We start from the raw sequence: 27,318 nt of genomic DNA on the forward strand, positions 1-27,318 counted from the left end.
GTTTCTCTGTGTCTGGCCTATTTCACTTATAATGTTGTCAAAAATGGCAGAATTTCCTTCTTTTTTAAAGCTGAATGGTATTTCTGTGTGTGTGTGTGTGTGTGTGTGTGTGTGTGTGTGTGTGTGTGTATTTCACATTTTCATTATTACTTCATCCCTTGACAGACACTTAGGTTATTTCCATATTTGGCCATTATGAGTAATGCTGCAGCAAACATGGTGTTTCTCTTCAAGATACTGATTTCATTTCCTTCCGATTAATACCCATAAGTGGAATTTCTGGATCATATGGTAGTTCTATTTTTAATTTCTTTTTTCTTTTTTCTTTTTTTGTATTTGCGGCACGCAGGCCTCTCACTGTTGTGACCTCTCCCGTTGTAGAGCACAGGCTCCAGACGTGCAGGCTCAACGGCCATGGTTCATGGGCCCAGCCGCTCCGTGGCATGTGGGATCTTCCCGGACCGGGGCACGAACCCGTGTCCCCTGAATCAGCAGGTGGACTCCCAACCACTGTGCCACCAGGGAAGCCCTATTTTTAATTTCTTGAGGAACCTCCATACTGTTTTCCATAGTGGCTGTACCAATTTATATTCCCACCAACAGTGTACAAGGGTTTCTTTTCTCCACATCCACACTAACGCTTGTTAACTCGTCTTTTTTTTATTTTATTTTTTTTGCGGTACGCGGGCCTCTCACTGCTGTGGCCCCTCCCGTTGCGGAGCACAAGCTCCGGACGCGCAGGCTCAGCGGCCACGGCCCACGGGCCCAGCCGCTCCGCGGCATGTGGGATCCTCCCGGACGGGGGCACGAACCCGCGTCCCCTGCATCGGCAGGCAGACCCTCAACCACTGCACCACCAGGGAAGCCCCTAACTCTTGTCTTTTTGAGAATAGCTATCCTAACAGGTGTGAAATATCTCATTGTGGCTTTGTTTTGGCATTTTCCTGATGATTAGTGTTGTTGAGCATCTTTAATGTTGTTGACCATTAGTATATCTTCTTTGGAAAAATGTCTATTCAGACCTTTTGCCCATTTTTAATCAGTTATTTGTTTTTTGTTATTGAATTATACGAATTCCTATGTTATCTTGAATATTAACCCCTTTTCAAATACATGGTTTACAAATATTTTCTCCCATTCTGTATGCTGCCTTTTCACTTGTTGATTGTTTCTTTAGCTGTGCAGAAGACTTGTAGTTTGATGTAGTCTGATTATTAATTTTTGCTTTGTTGCCATATACAAAAGAATTGTTGCCAAGACTGATGTCAAGGACATTTTCTTCTATATCTTCTTTTAGGAGTTTTATGGTCTCAGGTATTACATTTAATTCTTTAATTCATTTCAAGTTAATTTTTGTGAGTGGTGTAAGATCAAGGTCCAATTTCATTCTTTTGATGTGGTTATCAGTTTCCCCAGCACCATTTGTTGAAGAGACTATCCTTTCCCCATTGAGTATTCTTGGCTCTATTGTCAAAGATCAGTTGACTTTATATGCATGGGTTTATTTCTGGGCACTCAATTCTGTTCCATTGGTCTATGTGTCTGTTTTTATGCCAGTACCATACTGTTTTGATTATGATAGTTTAGTAGTATAGTTTGAAATAAGTGTAATGCCTCCAGCTTTGCCTTTAGGACTTCAACCTCCAGAGCTGTAAGGTAACAAACTGTGTTGTTTTAAGCTAGTAGGTTTACACTGATTTGTTGTAGCAGCAACAGCAGGAAACTAATAAAATAGCTAATAAAATAAAAGATTTCTCTTCAGCCAAGCCCTCGTCAGCTGGTAGACACTCTCCTCACTGTCCAGACATCACCTCACCTGCCTTATCTGAAGGGGATTCACTGGATCTGAGGAAAGTTTAAGTCCCTTTTTGTTCTAAAGTTCAAACAGTTGATCCAAAACTATACTGTGGATTGGGATTTAGACGGACATGCAGGTGGAATTGGGCACTGGGCATCTGGTCTGGCTACCTCCATCCTATGAGAGGCTGGGGCTCCCTGTCCAGGCTGCCTGGCATGTGGTCCCACATGTATGTCCCCTGCACCTCCTCTTGAAACACTTTTGTTTCCTAAAACGTCCCCTTTTTCTCATTTCCTTCAGCCGTCTCCTTTGAGCCCCTCCTTCTCTCATACACCTGCCTCTCTACGCAGGTCCTGCCACCTTCTCAATGAAAACAGTGAAATTCCAGCCCCCTTAGGTCTTCCTCACGTCCTACATATTTTGAAGTCTCAGAAGACGTTAATCAATAGCTTTTACCTTCGGCCCAATTACAAAGACCACAAAGTTGAAGAAGTGGGTTTGGGTCTAGTATCTTTTGGCCCTCCCAGTCAGAGGGAAAGGTGGGATTGCTCCTGAGGATGGGGGGTGGTTGGGGAAGAAGCTGGGAAATGGAGGTACTTCTATGCCAGGCTTTACCTAGTTTCTCCTAGTCATCGAAAACCAACCCCCCTTCCCCCTGCGGGATCATTTTCCTCACAGACTCTCCTCTCCTCCCCTCCATCTGGTCCACTAGGGTAATACACATTCTTTGTATTAACATAACTTTGATTCCAGTTTTGCTGCAAATACTCTGGCTTTATTTTGCTATGAAAGCATCTGTCTCTCCTCCTTCCAACATACTCTCCTGGGTTACATTGTAGAGCTTTGTGGGTTGATTGACAATAAATTGTGTTATTCCCAAATCAACCCTTTGTAATTCATTGTGGTTTAGGACCATACAGAAGACTCAGTTTACCCATAATGAAAATGCTATAAGATTGAATTCACACAAAATGACCAAACTAAGTAACCAGATGAACTCTTATCATTCTAAGGTCCATCAATCAATGTAGCTTGGACCCAATTTTCCCAGGGTTTAGGTAAAAGAAAAGGCAAATAAAAGGATTTTAATTGTATCTCATAATAGCTCCCTCCCCCTCAAATCTCATTCAAGGTAGGTTATCTTTCAGTCTTAGAACAGATAGCTCTAAGGACAAATTTTACCTGAATATACCATCAAATGCAGTTAGGAGGCAATTAAAAAAAAATTAAGTAGGAAATAACGATTGTTTTGTATTAAAAATACCAGAAAAGCTCCACTGAGACAGAAAAGAGGCGTGTCCTTAAACTCAAACATTCTCAGAGACACTTGACAACAAGGTTTGAGATCCTACAAGGTGTAATTAATTCTACAAATATTTGAGTAGAGGATTGAAGAGAGTAGTTTTGGAGTACACCCTGCTTTTCCACTACCCACCAAGCCTGCTACCTGTTTCCTACCCCTTCTGTTACCCAATACAAATTTGTGTGCCCAACACACAGTGAGGGCAAACAAACTGAAACGTTGAAGTTTGGAGCAGAGAAGGTTTATTGCAGGGCCATGCAAGGAGATGGGTGGCTTGTGCCCAGAAATCCCCAAACTCTCTGAAGGGTTTTAGCAAAGCATTTTTAAAGGCAAGGTGAGGGAAGGTCATGGTTAGTTGTTGCAAACTTCTTGGTGTCCGAATCCTTTTTTCTCCCAACTGTCCATGTAGGTCAGGTCACAATGTTCCTGTAAACCTAAAACAAAAGAAATGTTATTCACTGTTTTGCAACTTTTCATCTCTGTATGAATGGAAAAGTGTTATACTCTTAAAGATCAGAGCCTTGAGAATAGGCTATCCTGTATATTTCAGGCTATAGGCAACATTCTTTTACAAAAGTGCAGAGCCAGCATGATTAAGCACAGACAACAAGGCACAAGGGTTAAAGGAAAAGAAACAGATCTAACATGGAGTCAGATTTTTTCTTCCCTGTTACACTTTGGGTCCTAGCTTAGTGTACCTTCTTCCGGAAGGCTTCTTATACCATACAATTCACTCATTTAAAGTGTACAATGCAGTGGCTTTTAATATATTCACCAAGTTTCACAGTCAACTCCACAATTTTAAAAGTTTTATTACCCTAAAAAGAAATCCCACACCCATTAACAATCATCCCCCATTTCCCTCCAATCCCCACAGCCCAAGGCTACCTCTACTTTCTGTCTCTATATAATTGTTTCCTCTGGACCTTTCATATGAATGGAATCATATAATATGTAGTCTTTTGTGACTGGCTTCTTTCATTTAGCATAATGTTTTGAAGGTGCATCCATGTTGTAGCCTGTATCAGTATTTCATTTCTTTTTATTGTCAAATAATACTGTGCAGATTGACCACATTTTATTTATCCATTCATCATCTGATGAGCATTCGGGCTGTTTCCACTTTGGCCATCGTGAATAATGCTCATGTGAACATTTGTGTACATGTTTTTGTGTGGACATACGTTTTCATTTCTCTTGGCTTATACCTAGGAGTGGAATTCATCATTTTATTATAAAAATTTCAAACATATGGCAAGGTTGAAGGAATTTTACAGTGAACATGCTTCCCACCACCAAATTTCTACTATTAAGATTTTATTCTCCTTCATCAGATATCTGTCCTTCTATCTAACCCTCCAGCCATTCATCAATCAGCCTTATTTTTTAAATTTTATTTCACTGAAGTATATTTGGTTTAGTGTTGTGTTAATTTCTGCTGTACAGCAAAGTCATTCAGTTATACATATATATGTACATATATACTTTTTATATTCTTTTCCATTATGGTTTATTACAGGATATTGAATATAGTTCCCTGTGCTATACAGTGGGACCTTATTGTTTTCTATTCTATATATAATAGTTTGCATCTGCTAATCCCGAACTCCCAATCCATCCCTCCCCTACTCCCCCTCCCCCTTGGCAACCACAAGTCTGTTCTCTATGTCTGTGAGTCTGTTTCTGTTTTATAGATAAGTTCATTTGTGTCATATTTTAGATTCCACATATAAGTGATATTACATGGTATTTGTCTTTCTCTTTCTGACTTACTTCACTTAGTATGATAATCTCTAGGTCCATCCATGTTGCTGCAAATGGCATTATTTCATTCTTTTAATGGCTGAGTAGTATTCCATTGTATATATGTACCACATCTTCTTTATCCATTCCTCTGTTTATGGACATATAGGTTGTTTCCGTGTCTTGGCTATTGTGAATAATGCTGCTATGGACATAGAGGGGCAGGTATCTTTTTGAGGTGACTTTTGTCTGGACATATGCCCAGGAGTGGGATTTCAGGATCGTATGGCAACCCTATTTTTAGTTTTTTGAGAACCTCCATACTGTTTTCCATAGTGGCGCTACCAATTGACATTCCCACCAACAATGTGGTAGGGTTCCCTTTTCTCCACACCCTCTCCAGCATTTGTTATTTGTAGATTTTTTAATGATGGCCCTTCTGACCCACATGAGGTGGGACCTCACTGTAGTTTTGATTTGCATTTCTCTAATAATTAGCAATGTTGAGCATCTTTTCATGTGCCTGTTGGCCATCTGTATGTCTTCTTTGGAGAAATGTCTATTTAGGTCTTCTGCCCACTTTTAATTGACATTATTTTTAAATGTATTTCAAGGTACGTGACATCAGTGCTTTTCCCTAATTACCTCAGCGTGTATATCATTAAGTAGAGTTCAATATTTGTTTTGTTTCATTTATTTTTGTTTAATGTGACATTAAACATTACATTAAATGTAATGTTACATTTTGTTTAATGTTTATATCATATGTAAACAATAATGTTTACATATGATGAAATGCACAAGTCTGAAGTATATATTCCCTAAGTTTTGACAAACTCATCTGTCTGACCCAAACCTCTATCAAGGTAACATTCCCATAACTCCAGACAATTCTCTCATGTACCCTTCCAGTCCTCACCCTCTGCACTTCAAAGACAACCTCCATTCTGATTTTTTCTCCATGTATTTGGTTTTGTCGTAAAACTTCATACAAATAGAAAAGTACAATATGTACCTTTTTGTCTGTAAAGTTCCTTTCACTCAGCAAAATGTTTTTGTGATTCATCCGTGTTTTGCATTTATCAGAAGTCCATTTCTTTTTCTTGTTGAGTTGTAAGTCCATTGTGTATGATTATACCACTGCTTAGTTTTTCACTCTCCTGTTGATGGGCGTGTTTGTCTCCCGACCCCGTTTTTTTAGTTTTACGAATAAAGCTGCTATGACCATTTTTGTACAAGTCTTTTTGTGCACATAGGTTTTTGTTTTTCTTGGGTAAATACATAGGAGTGGAATTTCTCAGTCTCACAGTGAGTATACCACTGATCATACACAAATCTACTCTAATTTTAAGCAGTTCTAGGAAAGGAAAATCCTCTCTCTCTCTCTCTCTCTCTCTCGCTCTCTCGCTCTCTCTCTCTCTGGTGTTGCAAAACTTCTAACTGTAAGAAAATTAACTTCAGATTACTGTCATCTAGGTCCATTTTTCTTGGTTACTCCTCATTCAGAGATAAAACAGAAATATTTAGAGGTGCTCTGTGATGAGGCATTGCACATTTATTTAGGTTATTTTTATTTTATTTTATTTTTTTTTGGTACACGGGCCTCTCACTGTCGTGGCCTCTCCTGTTGTGGAGCACAGGCTCCGGACACGCAGGCTCAGTGGCCATGGCTCACGGGCCCAGCCGCTCTGCGGCATGTGGGATCTTCCCGGACCGGGGCATGAACCTGTGTCCCCTGCATCGGCAGGCGGACTCTCAACCACTACGCCACCAGGGAAGCCCTATTTAGGTTATGTTTGAATGTATGATAGGGATTTTAATTTGTTAAAGGATAGAAATTATTTCATAAATGAGATGCCTTTATTTCCTCCTTTTCACTAGTAGTCTCAATCTGTATGAAAAGGATAAAAAGGAATAATTCAATCAAGTACCAGTTTCTCGCTATGTTTGTTCATCTTCAACCCCTTTACTGATGAGCTAAAGAACAGGGCTCTTCTTGCTGGGAAAAGCACCATCTCACTGCTTAGGGAAAATGTGTGGCTTTAGATTGAATTCACTTTCTTTTCAAGAATTAGGAGTTGCATTTAACCAGGCTTGATCCCATGCAGAAGGATAAAGAAGCTGCTAACGTCCAGTTCATCAAAAAGATTCTCCCCCCAGAGGTGGTGGTAATTTGGGAGTTGAGAGAACTGATTGCCTTTAGCTTAGATACATTGAGGGAAGAGGGAAGTAAAGCTGGGAGATGCAGGCGTCCTTGCGACCAGCTGTCCCTCATCCCATCCAGGTAGGAGCAACTAGGTGATTTCTTTTAAAATGTATCCTTTGATGATCCTTCAGTGTGCATTAGACTTACGGATCTTAGCAGCAATTCTTGGGGAGGAGAGTGGGGTGGGGAAGAACATTCTTCCTTATTTTTGCCTTAAAATGTGTGGAGGTCCAATTTAAAGAAGGGGGTAATTATGCAAGTACATATGGAATTCCTACTGCCTATTTCTAAGCATCAGAGTGATTTTGTATGGGCTATCGCACATACCTACAGCCCGAAGAGATTTGCTATCTTGACCATGGACACACACACACACACACACACACACACACACACACACACACACTTTCCTGCTCATTCCTAACTTCAACTCTCAATGCATTTCTGAACGATGAAAAATGCTTCACGTAACCATCAACAATGATATACCCTCCCCTTAGGTATCATTTCCTTCTCTGAGAATCAAAAGGTGAGAACACAGGCCAGATTCAAAATGATTCCAATCCATGACCTTCCTCTGGTTTCCTCCTAAATGTCTCCTTTTGAAAGTGAAGTGGAAAAAATATGACCAAAAGTCCTTACTTTTTATCTATTCTATTTTCTATCCTAAAAGAAGTATGTGTTTAATACTTTTCTCCAGCTCTCTTAGGTTTATGAATATAGAGGCAAAACACAGCAAAACCACTCAGAGCATTGCCTCTGGAGTCTGCCTGCCTGAGTGTGAATCACCTTCTCTGCCATTTACTAGCTACGTGAACTTGGCTAAGTTACTTAGCCTCAGCTGTAAGATGGACATAATAATATACATCCTACTTTACAGGGTTGATGTGTCAGTTAAATGAGTTAACATTCACTAAGTTCCAACAACTATATGTTTTAGCTATTATTATTATTGTACATAGAAAAGAAGAAACTTTAGAAGGAGTTATAGTTGAGGGTTAAAATTTCAAAGCAATTCTAATCAAAGTGCAGTATGATTATTTTTAGAACTTGACAAAATGATGCTAAAGTTCATCTGGAAAAACAAATACTAAGGCTAGCCAGAAAAACTCTGAAATTATAGAGCATAAGTTCTACCAGAGGGTAACATATATTATGAACATTTGTTACTGGGACAAGAATAGGCAGATCAGTGGAAAAGAATATGGACTCTACTATATGACAAAATTGGCATTTCAAACAAGTGTAGAAGAGATGGATTATTTAAATGGTGTCTGTTTATCCACTTGGAAAAAAGAAAAGTTGGATCTGTGTCTCATTTCTTATGCCCAAATAAATACTGTATAGATTGATTTTATAATATAAAAATAAAACTGTTAAGGTGTGAAAATATAGTGATTTTTAAAAAGCCTTGAGTGGGGAAAACTTTTCAAGCATGATGCAAAAATGTGAAAACAGAAAAGCAAACAGATAAATCTGACAGTACAAAAGTTAAGAACCTCTTGTTGCAAAAAAAGCACCATAAACAAAGTCAAAACAGAAAAAATATTCACTATATGATAGCACAGGGCTAATTTCCTTAACTATCAATATAAAGATATTAAGAATCAACAAAAAAGACAAACACCCCAAGGGCAAAATGAGCAAAGGATATAAAAGTTGATGGATAAAGAAATATCAATGGATAATTTTAAAGTAAGTTTCCATTTTACCTATAAAACTGACAAATTTTAAAAGTTTGCCAATACCCAGTGAGGGCTTAAAGTGTAAGTAGGACTTCTCTGGTGGCGCAGTGGTTAAGAATCCGCCTGCCAATGCAGGGGACATGGGTTCAAGCCCTGGTCCGGGAAGATCCCACATGCCACGGAACTACTGAGCCTGTGCTCTAGAGCCCACGAGCCACAACTACTGAGCCCGCAAGCCACAACTACTGAACCTACGTGCCACAACTACTGAAGCCTGCGCGCCTAGAGCCCGTGTTCCGTAACAAGAGAAGCCACCGCAACGAGAAGCCCACGCACCACAACGAAGAGTAGCCCCTGCTCACTGCAACTAGAGAAAAGCCCGCGCACAGCAACGAAGACCCAACGCAGCCCAAATAAATAAATTTATTTATTTAAAGAACAAAAGTGTAAGAAGTAAGCGTTCTCAAGCACAGTTGGTTAGTGGGTATCCTGGTTGTCTTTCGCTTCATAGAAAGCCATGCAAACTTTAACAACATAAAATAATTTTATCATGGATTTTGTGGATCAGAAATTTGGAAAGGGCACAACAGAGGTGGCTCTTCTTTGCTTCATGGTGTCCTTAGCTGGCAGGACTGAAAAGGCAGGGGGTGGCCAGCATCGCTGAGGAACGGGATAGGGCTGGAGAACCCTCTCCAAAACACTTCTTTACTCACTTCCTGGTTCCTGGTCTGAGATGGTGAAAGATCTGGGACCGGCAGCTGGAGCATCACTGTGCAGCCTCTTGCTTGTAGTGGTCCTCATCTAACTGACAGCTCATAGCCTCATGTCCAGAGATCAGCACTGCCCCAAACAGAGAGACTTCTCCGACCCAGAAACGTGGTGGTGGTGGTGTGTTTGGGGGGAGGGGGTGGTAACTGTGGAATAAGAAGTTTCATTTCACTGTGACACGTCATCACTTTAGTATAAAAGATTTACACACATGCACTTGTTTAAGCTTAGAAAGTTTCTGAAAGACTAAAAACTGATGGGAAAATGATTTCTGAGAAGTGAAACTGGGGATGTGGGGAAGGGTCCCTTATGCGCTTTACGCTTTACCTAATACCCTTCTACACTGTTTAATTATTTCTTCATTTATCATGTACACACATTTATTGCAATAAAAAATAGATAAAATCAATAAAAGGGAAAGTTAAGAACAGGACAACTACTTAATTCAGGAAGATTTCTAAGTAACCTGATGGCATGGGTTATAAAGGGGACCTAGGTAATTATACATTTTTATAATCAGAAATCTGAAAACGAGGCATGAATGACACAAAATGACAAGGAAACACTTCAGTTTTTCAGGGGCTGATTTTCCAGATGGCAGATTTTCCAGGCCAGGTAGCCCTGGCTTTTTAGGTAAAGGAATTTAAAAAGTGCTTTCAATGAGATTAAGTACGAAACCCAGAATGTTTGTTTGTGAGAGCTGGAAGGAACTGGGTGAATTGGCTCTCCCAGCGGGAGCCCCCAAACCTGCTCTCCTCTTTCTTTTCCTTCTTCCCCACTGGCTACTACCCTCTGCCTGTAAAGCCTCAGACTGTGTCCTTTAAAAGTCACCTTCCCTCAAAAACAAAATCAAAAAAAACAACCAGCATCAGATGTTATGTATTCAATATTATGATCATACACATGCTGAGAGCGAAATGACACAAACTTTATTCCAGACATGGAAAGAAGATGATGAAAAAAAAAAAAAGATGAAATAAACACTGTAGCATGTGGAAAACGTCTTCCAAAGAGAGTGACTGGGTAAATGTCACTTTTCTAAGTTTTTGTGATTTCTACAAGCTTTTCGGTTTTAGCTGTAAGGTATGGAATAGCACCTTGCTTGCTACTGGGTGAAGTGCCCGGACTAGCAAAAAAAAGAAAAAAGAAAAAATAGCATTGGAGGGCTTGTTAGAAATATCGTGCTTCAAGCTCACTAAACCAGATCTGCATTTACCAGAATCCCAGGTCTGCCACAGACCTGGCCACACACTGGAATCACCTCCAGAACTTTAACAATACCGATGCCTGGGTTCCCACTCCAGAAATCCTGATATATTTGGCTGGGGTGAAGCCTGGGCGTTGCGGGTTTTTTTCAAGTCTGATGTGATTCTGTGATTCTGAGACCCAGTACTCTAATTTGGTGGTTCTCAAAGTGTGGGCCCAGAGCCCCCTGGGAACCTGTTCGAAAGGCACATTCTCAAGCCCACTCCAGACTTCCTTTCCTGGAGTTTCTGATTCAGTAGGTCTTTGAATCAGCCGGCCAGGCAATTCTGATGCCCACTGAGGTGGGAGAACCCGATAAGGTAGGTCTGGGGAGGGGCCCAAGAATTTATATTTCTTAAAGTTTCCGGGTGCTGCTACCGCTACAGGTCCGAGAAGCACACTCAGAGAATCACCGAAACCTCTGATCTATGGTTTGTCCAGAGCCACGCCTCCAGCCCACTGTTGCTTCTCTTCAATGACAAACTTCCCATCTGCTGTTCTTTTCAGGTTTGAGGCCCAGATGACCCTTTTTACTTCCACCTTCTCCAAATATACAGGCGTTAAAAAAAAAAAAAATACAGTTCAGCACCTCAAACTCAAAATATGTCTCTTTGCTCCAGAAACTACTCACACTAGCTACGCACAGGTGCCCCCGTCCTTCTCAGGCACCGTGTTCTCGTGTGGACCCACTGTCCCACGGGGGCCCCTGTCCTGCTCCTCTTTGAGTTCAGTCGTGGCCTCTCCCAAGAAACCTGCCTCCAGGCTGGAGATCGAAAACTTCTCTAAGGCGCAAAACGACCAGGGTTCTGGGGTCAGCGGCCGTCAGGGGCGGGTGCCCAGTAGCCTCGGCATCTAGCAGAGGGTCGCTTTCGTTTCTAATCTCCTGCCGCGCGTCCTTTTCCCTCCACGTGCAGCGGGCCCATCCACAGCGAGGAGGAGAAAGGGCAAGAGCAGGGGCTGAGGAAAGGGGGATGGAGGTGGTAAAGCGGCAGCTCCCAGCTGGAGAGGGGCGACAGGGACTCTCCCCCCTTAGGTGCCTGCCTGCTGGGTCCTGAACCTTGCTCCCTCCTCCGAGTTCCGGGAGCTCTGAACAGGAATCTGCAAACCTGCTAACCTATTTCACTCCTTTCCCCCGCGGGGCATTGCTCCGGTCCTCGGAGGGGGCGAGTAGGGGTGGGGATTGTCGGGGGATTCGCGGTGGGTGGAGGACGCGGGGCCGCGGCGGGGGGAGGGGAGGTGACAACTGCCCCTCCGGGATTAAGTCCCTCGTAGCCCAGGGTGGTGCCGGAAGCCAGCTCCTGTGGCCCCGGGGAAGGGGTGGTGCTCGTGGGTCCCTGCGAAGCGCCGCTGTCCGCGCGACAACGTAAAGTCGTAGGTGGGCACCCGGGCGGGGCTCCCCCTTGCACAACCTCAACAGCGGCCTGCAGAGTCCGCGCCACCGATCCTCCGCCAGCTGCTCCTGGTGTTGCCCGTGCGCTCGTCTCCCGCTGCCTTAGCTCGCTTTCAACCACAGAGGCTGGACTGGCGCGTCCCTGGTGGCGCAGCGCACTCCGCGGAGCTTCCTGCGCTCGGCCCTGCGGCGCCGAGCGGAGAGACCGGCTGCAGCCGTAGGACCAAGTAAAGCGCGGATCGGAGGTGGGCTCGCCCGGCCGGGTAGGGGCGCTCGGGCCGGCGGCCTCTCGGCGCACCTGCCCCCGGGGCGGGGCGGAGCGGGGCGGGGCGCGCCGGCGCGCAGGTCGCGGGCGCGGACGCTGGAGGGGGCTGTGGCTCTCTTGCTGTCCCCGCGGCTCGGGCTGCGCGGCGCTAGGGCTCCCCCCGCTGAGGGGCCGGCCCAGGCCCGGGGAGGGGCTCGCCTTCCTTCACTTCCCGCTCGCCTGTCTGGAGGCGGCGGGGCCGGCGCGGGCGCAGGGCTGCGGGCGCTCGGCTGGCGCGCGGGGCGGGGACGCGGCCGCCGCCCGCTTTGCGCCGCTCCTCCCCGCGCGAGTGGCGCTCGGCCCGGCGTCGAGGCGGCCATGGCGACCCGGAGCCCGCTCCCCACCCACCCCGCCTGCTCCGCCCTCCCCTCCGCCCCGCGACACCTTTGATGGCTCGGACCTCGGCCGGCCACCGCCAGCCCCGCTCGCGTGTCCGCGCCGCCGCCGCCGCCCCCGCCGCCCGCGGGTATTAATAGCCGAGCGTCCCCGCCGCACGCGCAGCCGGAGCCGCCGCGCCCTCGGCCGCCGGGAGCTCGGAGCTGCGGAGCCCGGAGGCCGGGAGTGGGAGCCGGAGCCGCCTGCGCCGTGGAGGTAGGAGGCGCGCGGCGAACAATGATCCCGGCGGACTGGCGGCAACTTGTGCGAGTCGGGCGCCCGGAGCCGACCGACCGGGGAGCGGGTGGAGGTAGCTGCGTGGCCCGCGGGTCCTGCCCGGAGGAGGGCGCGGCGGGTGGGATCGGGCTTCCCCTACTGAGGCGGGAGAGTCGCCCTCCAGGCCGGGGCAGCCCGGCAACAATAGCCGGAGCTCGGGGGCCTCCGGGCTGCGCGCCGCCCCTTGCACCCTCCCCTTACCTCCGGGGACTCGGGCTGCGGGCTCCGCGCGCGTCCCCTCTCGCCTCCCCCGCCCCGCGGCGCCCTTCCCCCTCTTCCTCCCATCCCACCCGGCGCGCTGACAGCGCCGGACGCGGCTTCCGGACCTCCGGCTGCAATCTCGGCCCCTGCGACCGACCGCGGACCGGGGAGGTGGCCTTTGGCGCCGCTGCCACCGCGCTGCCGGGTGCCCCTCCGCTCGCCCACGCTGGCGCGAGGACCCCGGTGGGTGACAAAGAGGAACACGCCCTCTGCCTAAGTTAGATTTTGTCTCTCTTTGCCGCCAACCTTTATGAAGAGCAAAGTTTTTTTTTTCTTCCTTTTTTTTTTTTTTTTTTTTAAGCAAAGGACAGAGATTTTTGTGGTGAGCATTTCCAAACAACAACTTCTGATTGTGGTTTTACGATTTAAGTTCCGGAAACTTTAGCTGTGTGATCCTGCTAGACCTTTGAGAGTGTGTGCGTCTGTGTGTGTGTGTGTGTGTGTGTGTGTGTGTGTGTGTGTGTGTGTGTGTGTGTGTGTTTTGTTTGAGGGGAAAAAAATGAGTTCCCCGTAATCAGTCTGGATGTCGTTTATGGCAGTTGGAGCCCAGCTGGAGTCTGTGCAGGATCCCCCAGAAACGAGGGAGGTGAGGCGCACAAAGAAACGAGGACCCTGGTATCAGATCAGCCCCTTGAGATGTGGAGAGATTGCCTTTCATCTGGAATAGTTTAGCCGGCTCAGCCTGTCTCCGATTCTTCTGGAGTACCATGGTGGCCTCTGGCTGTTTCATTTTATTATTGTTGTTGACGTCTTTCTTGTTAGTTTCCCAGGTTTGACTTGCTCAGCCCCGCCCTCCCCTGTTTCACGGTTCCCCCTTAGCCATGGTTTTTGGGGACCCCCATCTCCCCCACCCAGCAGGCAGGGTCTTCAGCAGAGCCAAACCCCAGCCTAGCAGTGGGTTAGGTTCACTGCGCTTTACTTGTGGTGACTTGGCCAAGCCCATTCCAGAACATCTTCCAGCATTGTCTTGCTTTTCTTATTCAGTCTAAACAGGACAGAAAGGAGGAAAAAAGGCCTTTTTGGCCCTGAGAGCTTTGGGACATTTGCCTTAAAAACTGTCCTCATTGTTGCCATCAGGCAGGCCCTTCTGAAGTCTCCTGCGTTTGGTTTCTTCCCACATTCCACAGTCTTCCGGCCCGGGTTTACTTTCAGCCTTTCCTGGGGGTTGGTTGGTCTTCTGGGTTTGACAGTTTCTGATGCTCTTCGTGTGGGTTCAGCGTCCACATGGCTCACTTTATATTCCTGCAGCATCGTTCTGCAGCAAGGCACCAATATTGGAGTTATTCCAAGCACAATGAAACGTTTGTGTTTTTAGAATGTCTGGCTAATAGAGCTGCTTCTGGGAAAAATGAAGAAACACATTATTGGCCAGTGGCTGGCTTACTGGGCGAGGTGTTGGTGGAAATAGTGAGCTGCTAGCCCAGGGCTTCCCAGAATCTCTTCTTTCTTCTTTGTGGACGAGAAACTTGAAATACTTGGTGATGATGTAGCTGTGCTCCATAGGGTCACAGATTCGGTAGCATGCCCCCTGTGAGTTGGGGTGTGGTTTTTCATTTAAGGTGTTCTTCCCCTGTGGGAATCCTGAAGGTAGGTTTATAATGTCCCTTTGCACATAGTTAGTCTTCTTCTGGAATTTTATACAGGGATTGAATTCCTTAGGTCTTAATAGAATACTAATGGTGCTCTGCGGGCCAGATTTACCAAAAGGAGATTTAAAAATCTATCCTAGATAATTTTCTTCTGGTATGTTGCAGTCACGCCATAATTATCTTAAGACCATGAGGAACCTGGGTGAGTATTTTTGTTTTGCTTTTTACTTAAGAAACTGTCCAAGGAAATGGTTTTAAGAAGATAAGAATTGAATATAGTATTGAAAGGGTTAGGTTTTTTTTTAAAGTGGGATTCATCCTCTAATATTCATGGAGCTCTAATATTCATAAGAGTTTAATTCATTTGGAAAATGATATGTATTTATAAGGAGGGTGCCTGTGATAGACATCAGAAAAGAAAACCTTCTTCCATCCTTGAGGAGGTTAGAGAATGCTGGAGAAGACACAGGAGCCCAGTTTTTGCATACTGAACAGTTTAGGAAAGACGGCATTATGGCTTTCCTAGAGGATGAGGAAAGTTGTATGGATTTGTAGGCCCTTGGCTAGAGCTTTGACAGCAAAAGCTTTAGTAAGTGGCCTTGCTTATTTCAGAGACCTGCCCAGTGAAATGCACTTTCCCCTTGAACTGAAGATGCTACAGACAAGAGAAGGGCTCTTATAATCCCCAAATACAGTCACTCAAGTCCTTTCTACTTTGGGTGCACAGGTATTCCAAGTGTTGCTTGCCATTGCCTGGGAGGGGAGAGGGTGGGCTCTTAAAGGCTCCTGGGGCTGCACCTCTCGTATTATTTGGTACTTTTGATTGAAAGGAGGGCTCTCCAAGCCTGACTATTGAATGGGAAGCGGTGGATCAACTTTTAAAAAAAATTTTTCCTTGCTTTTTAGTGGTTAGAGTTTCTGCTGTGGCCTCACTTCATCATAGGCCCCTCACCCTCTGTTTCCGCCAGGTTACTGCCTTAAGCACTTCCACATGTCTGGGAAGAGCAGAGCCCAACGGTTTCCATTCAAAATTATTTGAAATACTGATTTCACCAGTCCTTTTATGCCAAATGCTGCCTTTGTTTTTAATCAAGAAGCCCCCAGAAACTGTTTATATTGAAGTGGAGAAACTGGCTTTTTATAGGCTGCCCTCCTCCTGGTTTAAGTCAGTTAAAAATGTTTTGCCAAGTGGATACTTTGAGCAGAAGTGGACAGTTGGTACCTATTAAATGTGGGTGCTCTCAGCCTTTGATACTTGTGAAATAAACCAGGGACTATCAGGTACAATGTGCCTTCCCATGCTCAGTGCTGCCTATGAACTCAGGCAGTTTTCTTATTTAATGTGAGATGGAAATCAGACGGCAAGATGGGCAGTTTAATATGGGAATTCATCATTTACACTGAATTAACTTCATGTGTAAAATGGTCATATTTGTGCATACATTTTCAAACAGAAGGGCCTCAGGCCAAACTGGATTACCTTTAACTCTCTATTATGTAATATTCCTCACCAAAGAGTAACTCCACTGTATGTGTAGACTTTGGCCTTTTCATAAAGGTATCTTAGAAGACTCATAAATCCAGTATTATATGACTTTCATTTTTTGTTCTCATAATATTAATTCAGGATCTAGTCTAGTGCCTGGCACATAGCAAACCCTTTCTAAATGTTTGTTGAGTGAATAAGTAAACCTAATTTTCATGTCCTTTCAAGTTACTCTTTAAGGTTTTTAAGGGAAATTTGATATCAGCCCTGACAAGTTGTTGTTCTGGGAATTGGAAAATTTGGTATTTGATTTCATTTCTGTTTTGTTCTAATTTAACAATTTAAGCTAACCTTTAAATTTGGGTATTGTAAAAATATATAGGCTCATTTAAAAAAAATCAAACAATAAATGCATGAAGAAGAAAGTAAAACCTACCTGAAAAAATTGGCTTCTGGGATAACTTTCCCTTTCCTTCTTAGAGATATATTTTTTAGAAGTTCCATTAGTGAGCATCTCTTGGGGGTAACCTCAGTTTTTGTGTGCCTTTAAATTTGTTCCGGAATGATAAACTACCTGGGTGCGCAATTCTGGATCGTTGATCCTGTATTCATCAACTCTCTTTTGGTTCCATTGTTGTGGTTGCAGTGTCCACTGTCAGGCTAACTGTTATTTGTCAATTGTCTGTCTTTTCTCTCTGGCTGCTTTTAAGATCCTTTGGAGTGCTGCAGTTTCACTAGGTCTAGATGTAATTTCTCCTTTACTTTTATTCCCCTCTCTCCGCCTCCATCTGCTTCTTTTCCCTCCTCCCTCCCCCTTCCTCCATCATCTTATCAGTGTGTTCCTCCCTGTTGCCCTCCATCATCTTATCAGTGTGTTCCTCCCTGTTGCCCTGTAGTATTTCAGTGTCTGGATGTGCTACAATTTGTTGATCTGGTCACCCTTGGCCACTCTGGCTGTTTCCAGTTTGGGCTGTTCTGAATAAGGCTGCTATGAACATTTGTGAACAAGTCTTTGTGCGGAGATCTGTTTTCCTTTTTATTGCTCGGTCTTATGATAAGTGTATGTTTATGAGAAACTGCCATCTGTTTTTCCAAAGTGTTTGTACCATTTTACATCCTCGCCAGTGACGTATGAGTGTTCCACGTACTGTAATCCTCATGAACACTTGAAATTATCCATCTTTTTCATTGTAGCCGTTCTGGTAGATGTGTAGTGGTATCTCCTTGTGGTTTAATTTTATATTTCCCTGAAAGGGAAATGATAAGTTTTCCTGTGCTTTTTGGCCATTTGTCTATCTTCCTTTGTGCCGTGTCCATTAACACTTCGTTCTTTTTCATTGATTTTTGTCCGATTGTTTTATATAGCTTTTGAGTATAATTGACATACAATAAACTGCATATACTTAGTGTCATCTTATTTTACAATTATAGGAGTTCTGTGTATATTCTATATACAAGTTCATTGTTAGATCTATGTATCAGGAATATTTTTACCAGTCTATTTTTTAATCTTTTCTTCTTTTAGTGGTATCTTTTGAAGAGCAGAAGTTATTAGGGAAACATTGTACATGGTCTACTTATTGAACTTATTAAAGGTCAGGGGATTTTTTCAACTTTGGAAAAACAGCATTTTTGTGTGTAAGACATAGACTAATATTGCTGTGTTCAAGAGGTCGGACTCCATTTACTTCATGGGGATGGAGCAGTTCTATTCTTTCCTAACTAAAACTGAGTTGAAAAGACATGAAAATGAAAAAAACAAAAAAACAAACCCTGCTTATTTTGAAAATCTGGGGAAACAAGGTGTTTCAGGTTATGATCAAATAGATTTTCTGAAATTCAGAATTGAATTGTTTGTTCTTTTAGCACACAGAAAGATTGTGGAAAATAAATATTTTTGAAATCAATACAAAAAATGGAGCCCTGGGTAAAAGCAAGATGTAACATTCTAAAAAGAGGTTGGGATGGCATACGTAGGTGCTTGTAAAAGGAGTGGAGTTTCCTTATTTTGGCATGAATTATATAGTGTTATTTATGTACTCTCCTCATTTTCTGAACCAGATAACAAGCATTGTTGTCAGGTCAGAAAGTATGTTTTCCTGATTTTTTTTCCTCCTGCCCATAGAAGGTACATAAATATTGCTTGACTTGAATTAAAATTTCTGTAATGACTGCGACAGAAACAGACTCAAAGAAATAGAGAACAGACTTGTGGTTGCCAAGGGGGAGGAGGGTGGGGAAAGGATGGACTGGGAGTTTGAGATGATTAGCAGATGCAAACTATTTTTTGTAGGACAGGGAAGCAACAAGGGCCTACTGTAGAGCACAGGCAGCTATATTCAATATCCCGTGATAATCCAGAATGGAAAAGAAAAATAAATAAATAAATAAAATTTAAAAATTTGTATAAGGAAAACCCCATGACATTTTAGAATACGCAAGTTAGAGATTGGGATCAAAGGTAACAGGAGTTGGGAGTATAGGTGTTAAAATGTGATGTTGGGCAAGTTATTGGCGCTCTTTTCCTAAAACATCAAGGAAACTTCAGGAGTGCATTTATTTTCCAGTGACAGAATGTTTGACTAATAGCAGTGAAAGTCATCAAACAATTAGTTGCCTCAAGGAATAATAAGAAGGGAGGGGCTCCCGGTTCGATGCCTCAGCTCACAGCGTCACCCAGGTTCTTTCTGTCCTTGCACCCTGCCATCCCAGCTTGTTGCTTTCTGTACTCTGGCTTGTTGCCTAGTGGTTAATTAGGCTGCTGTGGCCTGATTAGCTGTCATGGCGGAGGGCTGCTGCAGCTCCGTGCTTTTTACTCTTCACATTCGGCGTCGTCGGGCCAATAATGGCACAGCTTTCTTCACGCTCCTTTTGTCCTTAAGCAAAGTGCTTCTCAGAAGCCTCCAACATTTGTTGGTCTTTGAAGAAGGATCTGGGGAATATTTCTGTGCTTTGAAAGAGAGACCCAAGGGCTGGACTGAACGTGATGCCTGGGACCACAGCAGCCGAAATTGTGGCTAGCCTTGGGATGAAGGCAAGAGGATGATGGGCTGAAAGATGGAAGCAGAGTTCTGTGATCTTCCTGCACCTGGAGCTTCCTACACTAAATAATAGCTAATTTTGTATACCAAATAACGCAGACCTGGACTTAGTGTAATAAGCCATAAGTTTACCCACTTTCTAATTCTGTTATTGCCATCCAAAGCATCTTGACTGATATATTAATGGAAGACTTTATCTTTCTTTTTAAAAAATATTTTGCCTTCTTTTGTTTTTTGTTTTTTAAATTAAGTATAGTTGACTTACAATGTTAGTTTCAGGCGTACAACATAGTGATTTGATATTTTTATAGATTATGCACCATACAAAGGTTATTTCAGTATTAATGACTATATTCCCAGCGCTATACATTACATCCCTGTGACTTACTTATTATATAACAGGTCGTTTGTGCCTCTTAATCCCCTTCTCCCATTTTGCCCATCGCCCCACCCTCCTCCCCTTTGGCAACCACTAGTTTGCTCTCTGGATCTGTGAATCTGTTTCTGTTTGGTTGTATTTATTCATTTGTTTTTTAGATTCCACATATAAGTGAAAATACGGTATTTATCTTTCTCTGTCTGACCTGTTTCACTTAGCATAATCCCCTCCAGGTCCATCCATGTTGTCACAAATGGCAAGATTTCATTCTTTTTTATGGCTGAGTAATATCCCATCGTGTATATATACTACATTTTCTTTATATATTCATCTGTCAGTGGACATTTAGGTTGTTTCCATGTCTTGGCTATTGTGAATAATGCTGCAGTGAACATAGGGGTGTGTGTATCTTTTTGAATTAGTGTTTTTGTTTTCTTTAAATACCCAGGAGTAGAAATGCTGGATTGTATGATAGTTCTAGTTTTAATTTTTTTTTTTTTTTTGCTGTACACGGGCCTCTCACTCTCCCGCTGTGGAGTACAGGCTCCGGACGCGCAGGCTCAGCGGCCATGGCTCACGGGCCCAGCCGCTCCGCGGCATGTGGGATCTTCCCGAACGGGGGCATGAACCCGTGTCCCCTGCATCGGCAGGCAGACTCTCAACCACTGCGCCACCAGGGAAGCCCTGGTTTTAATTTTTTGAGGAGCCTCCGTGCTGTTTTCCGTAGCGTCTGCACCAATTTACATTCCCACCAACAGTGCTGGACGGTTCCTTTTCTCCACATCCTCTCCAACGCTTGTTATTTCTTGTCTTTTTGATGATAGCCGTTCTGACAGGTTGGAAGATTTGATCTTTCATCTGCCATTTAACATTATCTATGAGAAAGAGTTTATTACTGTTAATTATATGGAAAGTGGCTTAGTGATCACGTCAAGTCACTGTGAGAGATGAACTTTTTTTAAGGACTTTACGTATCTGATAATGTGTGCCAGGCTTGTCACTAAGTCTGCATGATTTTCACCTTTTCCTCTTACGATGGCCTTGCAGGACATCTGCTTAGCATTGACCATTTGGAGTTTGGATAACAAGGCATACTTGATGGGAATATTTCATTTCTTTAAGAAAAAAATGATGGCAGTGCCTACCATTTCTGTCAACCTAGAATGGCGTTTATCTGCATGTTTAATATTGCTCAGGAGATTTTTGAGGCCATTATTTATTTAGTTTTGGCTGCGTTGGGTCTTTGTTGCTGCGCACGGGCTTTCTCTACTTGTGGCGAGCGGGGGCTACTCTTCGTTACGGTGCACGGGCATCTCATTGTGGTGACTTCTCTTGTGGAGCACGGGCTCTAAGCACGTGGGCTTCAGTAGTTGTGGTGCACAGGCTTAGTTGCTCTGCGGCATGTGGGATAGTCCCAGACCAGGGCTTGAACCTGTGTCCCCTGCATTGGCAGGTGGATTCTTAACCACTGCGCCACCAGTGAAGTCCCTGTGAGGCCATTATTAATCAGAGATTAATATCTTCCTTTATAATCTTGCCGGATCTTTTGGTTGTCTGGCATGAAATCTTACTGGGGGCCAATGTTATTAGTAGAGTGAACTGCTTGGAAATGTCAGGATTTGGGTAAACTAAAGATTTACCGTGTTAGAAAATTAGACACAGATATTTGTGAGCCTGTAAAGAAAAGTTGAATGATTTTATAATAACTGTAATCCAAGCAAATGAATTGAACGGAAAATATCCTGGTGAACAACTTGTAGAATATAGAGCCACAATATTCCTATCTATTTTTATTTAATTGATATGACTTAAAAAAAGAAATCTGGTCCTTCCCCCACCTCTTACTATCAAGATGGTCAACTGACCAGGGTAACTTGCATATTCACTGCTGTTTTATTTTCACTGTATGTAAGGACTTACCAATTCAACAGATATTTATTGAACAGCTGTGTTGAATTACTAGTTACCATTGGTGCCACAAAAACAGGGTGCAGTTCCCTGCTCTCAGAGTGTAGCATCCAGACCAGATTGGAGAATTATCTAGATAATTACAATATAAGGTGGTATATGACCAGAGCTTTGCAAAAGGTACTGTAATCGTGGAAGTGTTCAGGATAGTAAGACATTGGATTCTGGTTGGAAGTTGCATTTAAGTTGAGCTTTCAATAAAGAAGTGTGTTTTGTTTGTTAGCTTGTTTATTTTAGTGTTCCCTTTGTAGTCTCTTTATTATAGCAGGATTAGAAAAGTATTCACTTATAAAACAGAAAGTAAAACTCCCTTGCAATCCTGCTGGTCAAAATTTAAGAAGATTAAGATTTGATTTATTTCCATTTGACTTTTGACATATTCGATATATTCCCAGTATTTTTCTCTATACAGACAAACATACATTTTTTAAAAATCGGGAGAATGATGCATGTATAATTAGAAGTCACTTTCCCCCCATAACATTGTCTGAGTGTTTTCCATACTGAGTTTTCTTTGAAATGAAAATGTTCAGTGACTATATAATATCCCCCTGTGTAGTTCTACATAATGAACCTAACGTTGCTCTTTATCGGTCATTTCTTCTGCTTGCAGTATTTGGCTGCAGTGACGATCTGTACATAAATCTGTGGAAAAGAGGGTCTCTTGTTGCAAGGGGCAGACACCCACCTTGAGTCATAGGAAGCAGAAGAGGGGAATTTCGTAGCTCTCAATTCCAACCTCAGAAAGGGCAGAGGTGAGTCATCTCAGGAAGGGAGACCTGGGTGCAAAGGCTCCAGCCACCTATGGGGTTGCCCTCACAATGCCCTGCTTTTTCGCTAGGGATTGGCTTCATTTTCCTGGTTCTCTCCACTGCCACTTCGGGACAGTTTGCTGGTGATGGTGGCGCTGTCCTGCATGTTGCAGGAAGGACAGCATCCACGGCCCCGCCTTGAAAGTCAAGCGGTCCTTCAGTCATGCTGACAGCGTCACGCGTGTTCCATTCCCCGGGACAAAGCATTCATGCCGCTCCTGCTGTGATCGAGAATCACCTAGCTGGAGTTTGAACCCCCATCTCCACCCCTCCAGGGAAGGACTGCTGTTTAGCCCAGATGAAGGGCCCCTCTTGTGATGGGTGTGTGTGTGGGTGGGGGGGGTGTACAAGGATGGGGTGAGGGTGGGGAACAGCAGCCTTTATGGGTAGGATTGACAGGCCAAAATAAGGGGAAAAAACTTCCTGGGAGAGGGATCAGAAGGGAAGGAAGGGCAGAGATAGGAAGGAAAGGCCCCGGTCCACCACCATCCAGGGCTGTGCTGAAGCTTGCGGGTCCCCATCACGTAAAGGTTGATGTCTGAGCCCCGAGAGCAGCAGTTCTAACCTAATGTTCCCTTGTGAGAGGCGTCATAGTGATTTGTCCCTGATTAGACATTATCCCCAAACAACCTTCCTCTCGCTTGTGTTCAGACACACCTTCTGGAATGGGAGGAAAGGGGTAGAAATCGATCAAGCTTGCTCGGTGTGGGTTTACAGGAAAGCTGTTCCCTGCAGAAGCCCACCAGGTAGGCTGGGATGGGAGGTGTGCCTGTGCGTTACTTTCTCCTCACTTGTGGCGACTCCTTACGTGCCCCCTTTCTCTGTTGTTGGTCAGAAGCACTTAGGGAGCAGAGGTGTCAGTTCGTGGCAGCCCTAATCAGTCCCCAGCAAACAGGGCTGTTTCAGGACAACCATATGCTGAGAGGGAAGATGCCCATTTGTGACACAGCCAAGCCACGCCCATTTTTCCACGTTCCCTGTCAAAGCAATGTCTGTGTCTCAGCTCCGTTGGCTCACCTTTTGAGGTAATCCACAGAGGCGTTGGGGAAGCTGACTGATGCATAACTGGTTTTATACATAGAGTATCTCACATCATTAGTTATTTACTCCCCGATGTATGAATTTTGCCTTTTTCCCCAGAGTTAGTTTCTGGAGGTCAGGGGCCATGTCTCAAACTTCTATTGTATCTTCTAGGTTCTTAGAAAAGAGCCTTTCTTTGATGGATTAATGAAAATCTTATCATAGGATCTTAGGCAGCTAGAAGGTCACAACTCATTAGATTCTCAATAACTCTTCACAAGCTAGAAAGAATAAAAGTGATCTATCTCACTTGAAACAAAGATCTGTCAAGCACCTTTTATCCGGAGGGCACGGTTCTTGAGATTCACGTCGGTGAACAAAACAGGCCGAAAAATCCTCGTCTTCAAGGGGACCATATATTTTTCAGGGTCCAAACTGAGACATTTTTGACCCTGAAGGGTGCCAACTCCACGGGCTGCCGGAACAAGAGGCGTCTAAGTGGGTGGTCACCCTCGTGCTCAGAGAGTGGCCCAAAGTGGGGGGCTGATTTTTCCCAGAGACCGTCAGACTGCCTTTGGGACAGTCTGGGGACAGATACAGTTAATCTCCTGCGACTTCAGGGATGAGCCCCAACATTTACTCACCTGGCACATGTTTACTGAGAACCTGTGAGGTTGTATCAATGTTCTCCTAAAAGATTGTTTGCTCCCGGGCAAGACTCTTCATAGGGACATGCAAGTGGGAGATGTGTCCTCACCTGTCGAGGAAGATAATGAATGGCATTGCTCGAGAGATGGTGGACTCCTGAGAGACACATCACAGATTCCAAGTAACTTGCATGCAGGTGTCCTTTTGATCAGCGTTTTTTTTTTTTAGATTTGGAAATCAACAGGGCTCTAGGCCCTGAAGGTGATTTAACAGATATATTTCTTTTTAAGGGAAAAAGGAATTGAAAATGTTTTGGAAGGAAAGCATATGTGCATTAATAATAATAAAAAAATGATATACAGTAAAAGTGACTCTTTACCCCCTGTGTACTGTTCTGTGAGTTTTACCACGTGTACTGATTTGTATGACCAACACCACAATCAAGATATGGAACATTTTCAGCAGCTCAAAAAATTCCCGTTTGTTGTTTCTGTGTGTCACCCTCCTCTGTCCCCTGCCCCAGCCCCTGTTAACCGCTGATCTTTGCTCTGTCACTGTTTGTTCTTTTCCAGAATGTCTCATAAGTGGAATCACGGAGTATGTAACCTTTTGAGACGGGCTTCTTTCACTCACACAAATGTCTCTGAGATTCTTCTAAGTTGTTGTGACCATCATTCTTTCCCTTCTGTGGCTGAGTTGTATTCCATTGTGTGGATGTACCACAGTTTGTGTGGCCATTCAGTTGTTGAAGGACATTCGGGTTGTTTCCAGTTTGGGGCAGTTGTGAATAGAATGGCTATGAACGTACAGCTGGTGGAAACTGTCACGCGCAGGTTTTGATGTGGGCGTGATTTCTCAGGGGCAGAGATCCAGAAGTGGGGTCTTCGCCAGCACTTGATGTTGTCAACACTTTTTATTGTAGCCATTTTAATAGGTGTTTAGTGCTGTGTCAGCAAGGCTGTTTATTTATTTTGAAATATGCTAAGAAAACACCTGTACAAGGGGCTTATCCAAAGATAGGACTAAATCATTTCCTGGACTACCTAGCAGAGGCTTCATGAACTCTGTTAGCTGCCCGTTTTTTGAAGGGGTAGATCAAAAAGAGCAATTGTGTATATAGAGTCTGTAACAATGCCAGCAAGAAATAGATGTAAATAACATGTCCTGTAGATACTTGTCTCAGAGACCTGATAGGGTGTATAGGTTTGATGTCAGTATCTTGTTAATTCTCTATATGAATATACAGTGAAAGTGGTTAAGAGATAAAATTACAGAAGCAGCTGAAAGGCAGTATAGACCTGGAGGAAAGAACACAGGCTTCAGGACATGTACTAGTTGTCTATTGCTGTGTGACAGATTCCTCCCAAATTGAGTGACTTATGTCAATAGTAAACATTGTCTTTCACAGCTTCTCTCGGACGGGACTCTGGGAGCGGCTTAGAAAGGCAGCTCTGACTTGGTTATTTGTAGTAAAGATGTCAGCTGGGCTGGTAGGATCTGTTTCCAAGGAAGCCCTTAGGCTCCTCGGGCAGGCTGCTTGAATGTCCTCACAGCATGGCAGCTAGATTCTCCCAGAGTGAGTAATTTATGAGTAGACCAAGATAGAAACTGTCATGCTCTAGGCTGTGAAGTCCTACTGTGTCACTTCCAGATTCTGGGTCACACAGGCCAGTCCTGATTCAGTGGGAGGTGACTACCCAAAAGCGTGGATGCCAGGCGGCAAGGACCGCTGGGAACCATCTTGGAAGCTGGCTACCACGGGACTTGAGGGACCTGTGTTCAAATCCCCGCTGGCCACTCAAAAGCTGTGTGGCCTAGAGCAAGGCATGTCATTTCTGAATCCTACTTTCCTCTCTTATTTTAAAAATGGAGGTAATAATACCTACTGAATAATAATTACTGAGATACAAATCATGGATTCTAAATAAATTGCTTGTCAAAGGCTTGGTGGTCAGCATTTGTTAAGATTTGGAATTTTGGAAATTTGGGATTTCTTTTGGGAATTGAAGATAATATCTAAAAAGGGATTGTCTGTCAGTTTGTAAAAGGCTCGTGACATAGCAGGTGTTATTTGTATTATTAAACCATGAACTTTGAATCTTAACTGCAGAACCTGTCAACAAATGAACACATTAAGTAACGACATTCTTTTTAGCAAAGGTATTGGTCACAGCTCCATTCACTTTTAGATTCTGTATTTTTTTCTATATATATGTATTTTTTCTTCCTTTCTTGAAAGGGAAAGCCAGTTATTGTGAATTAGCAAAGACCAAATTCCTCCTCTAATCTGGTTCTCAGGTCTTTACTTTTAATAATACCCCCCAAATAAGAAATGTGTTGTTTGCGGTCTGCTGTATCATGCTAGAGGAACTCAGAGAGACATTATGGATGAGTTTGGAGATGTCTGGAGAGCAGGTAAGAAGCATCAGCTCACTGCATCCTCTTTATAGAGTGTTTAGAAAATGCTTACTTGTAAAAGTAATTTTAAAATACATAAAGCAGCCCCATTTGACTTTATCGGAACAGTCCAGAAAGCATTCCTTTTTGAAGTGATTGTGATGTGGGATAACGTAACTCTGCCTGTTTTGCTGTAACTGAGAAAAAGCATGGCTGAAAGAAATCGGGCGTCTTGGCCCCATTTTCTTTCCCCGCCTCTTCTATTTCACTCCTCCCCTTGACATGCCGCTATCCACCCCCACCCCCATGTGCCGTTCCTTTATTTATTTATTTAATTTTTGGCTGCGTTGGGTCTTCGTTGCTGCACGCGGGCTTTCTCTAGTCGCGGCGAGGGGTGGCTACTCTTCGTTGCGGTGCTCGGGCTTCTCATTGCAGTGGCTTCTCTTGTTGTGGAGCACGGGCTCAAGGTGCGCGAGCTTCAGTAGTTGTGGCTCGTGGGCTCTAGAGCGCAGGCTCAGTAGTTGTGGCGCACGGGCTTAGTTGCTCCAGGGCTCTTCTGGACCAGGGCTCGATCCCTTGTCCCCTGCATTGGCAGGTGGATTCTTAACCACTGCGCCACCAGGG

At 44.0% G+C, this 27,318-nt stretch overlaps 1 protein-coding gene across 1 annotated transcript in view; it reads left to right on the top strand.

Moving 5' to 3' along the window:
• Nucleotides 1–12,829: 12,829 nt before the first annotated feature.
• The window catches only part of FARP1 (FERM, ARH/RhoGEF and pleckstrin domain protein 1), a 297,961-nt gene continuing 283,472 nt past the window's right edge, over nt 12,830–27,318 (top strand). Inside the window, exon 1 of the mRNA XM_059995749.1 lies at nt 12,830–13,033. The gene's annotated coding sequence lies outside the window, so the exon portion shown is untranslated. The remainder of the gene's footprint in view (nt 13,034–27,318) is intronic.

The sequence above is a fragment of the Delphinus delphis genome, chromosome 18 (assembly GCF_949987515.2).
Source record: "Delphinus delphis chromosome 18, mDelDel1.2, whole genome shotgun sequence".
In the NCBI taxonomy this organism is placed as follows: Eukaryota; Metazoa; Chordata; class Mammalia; order Artiodactyla; family Delphinidae; genus Delphinus; species Delphinus delphis.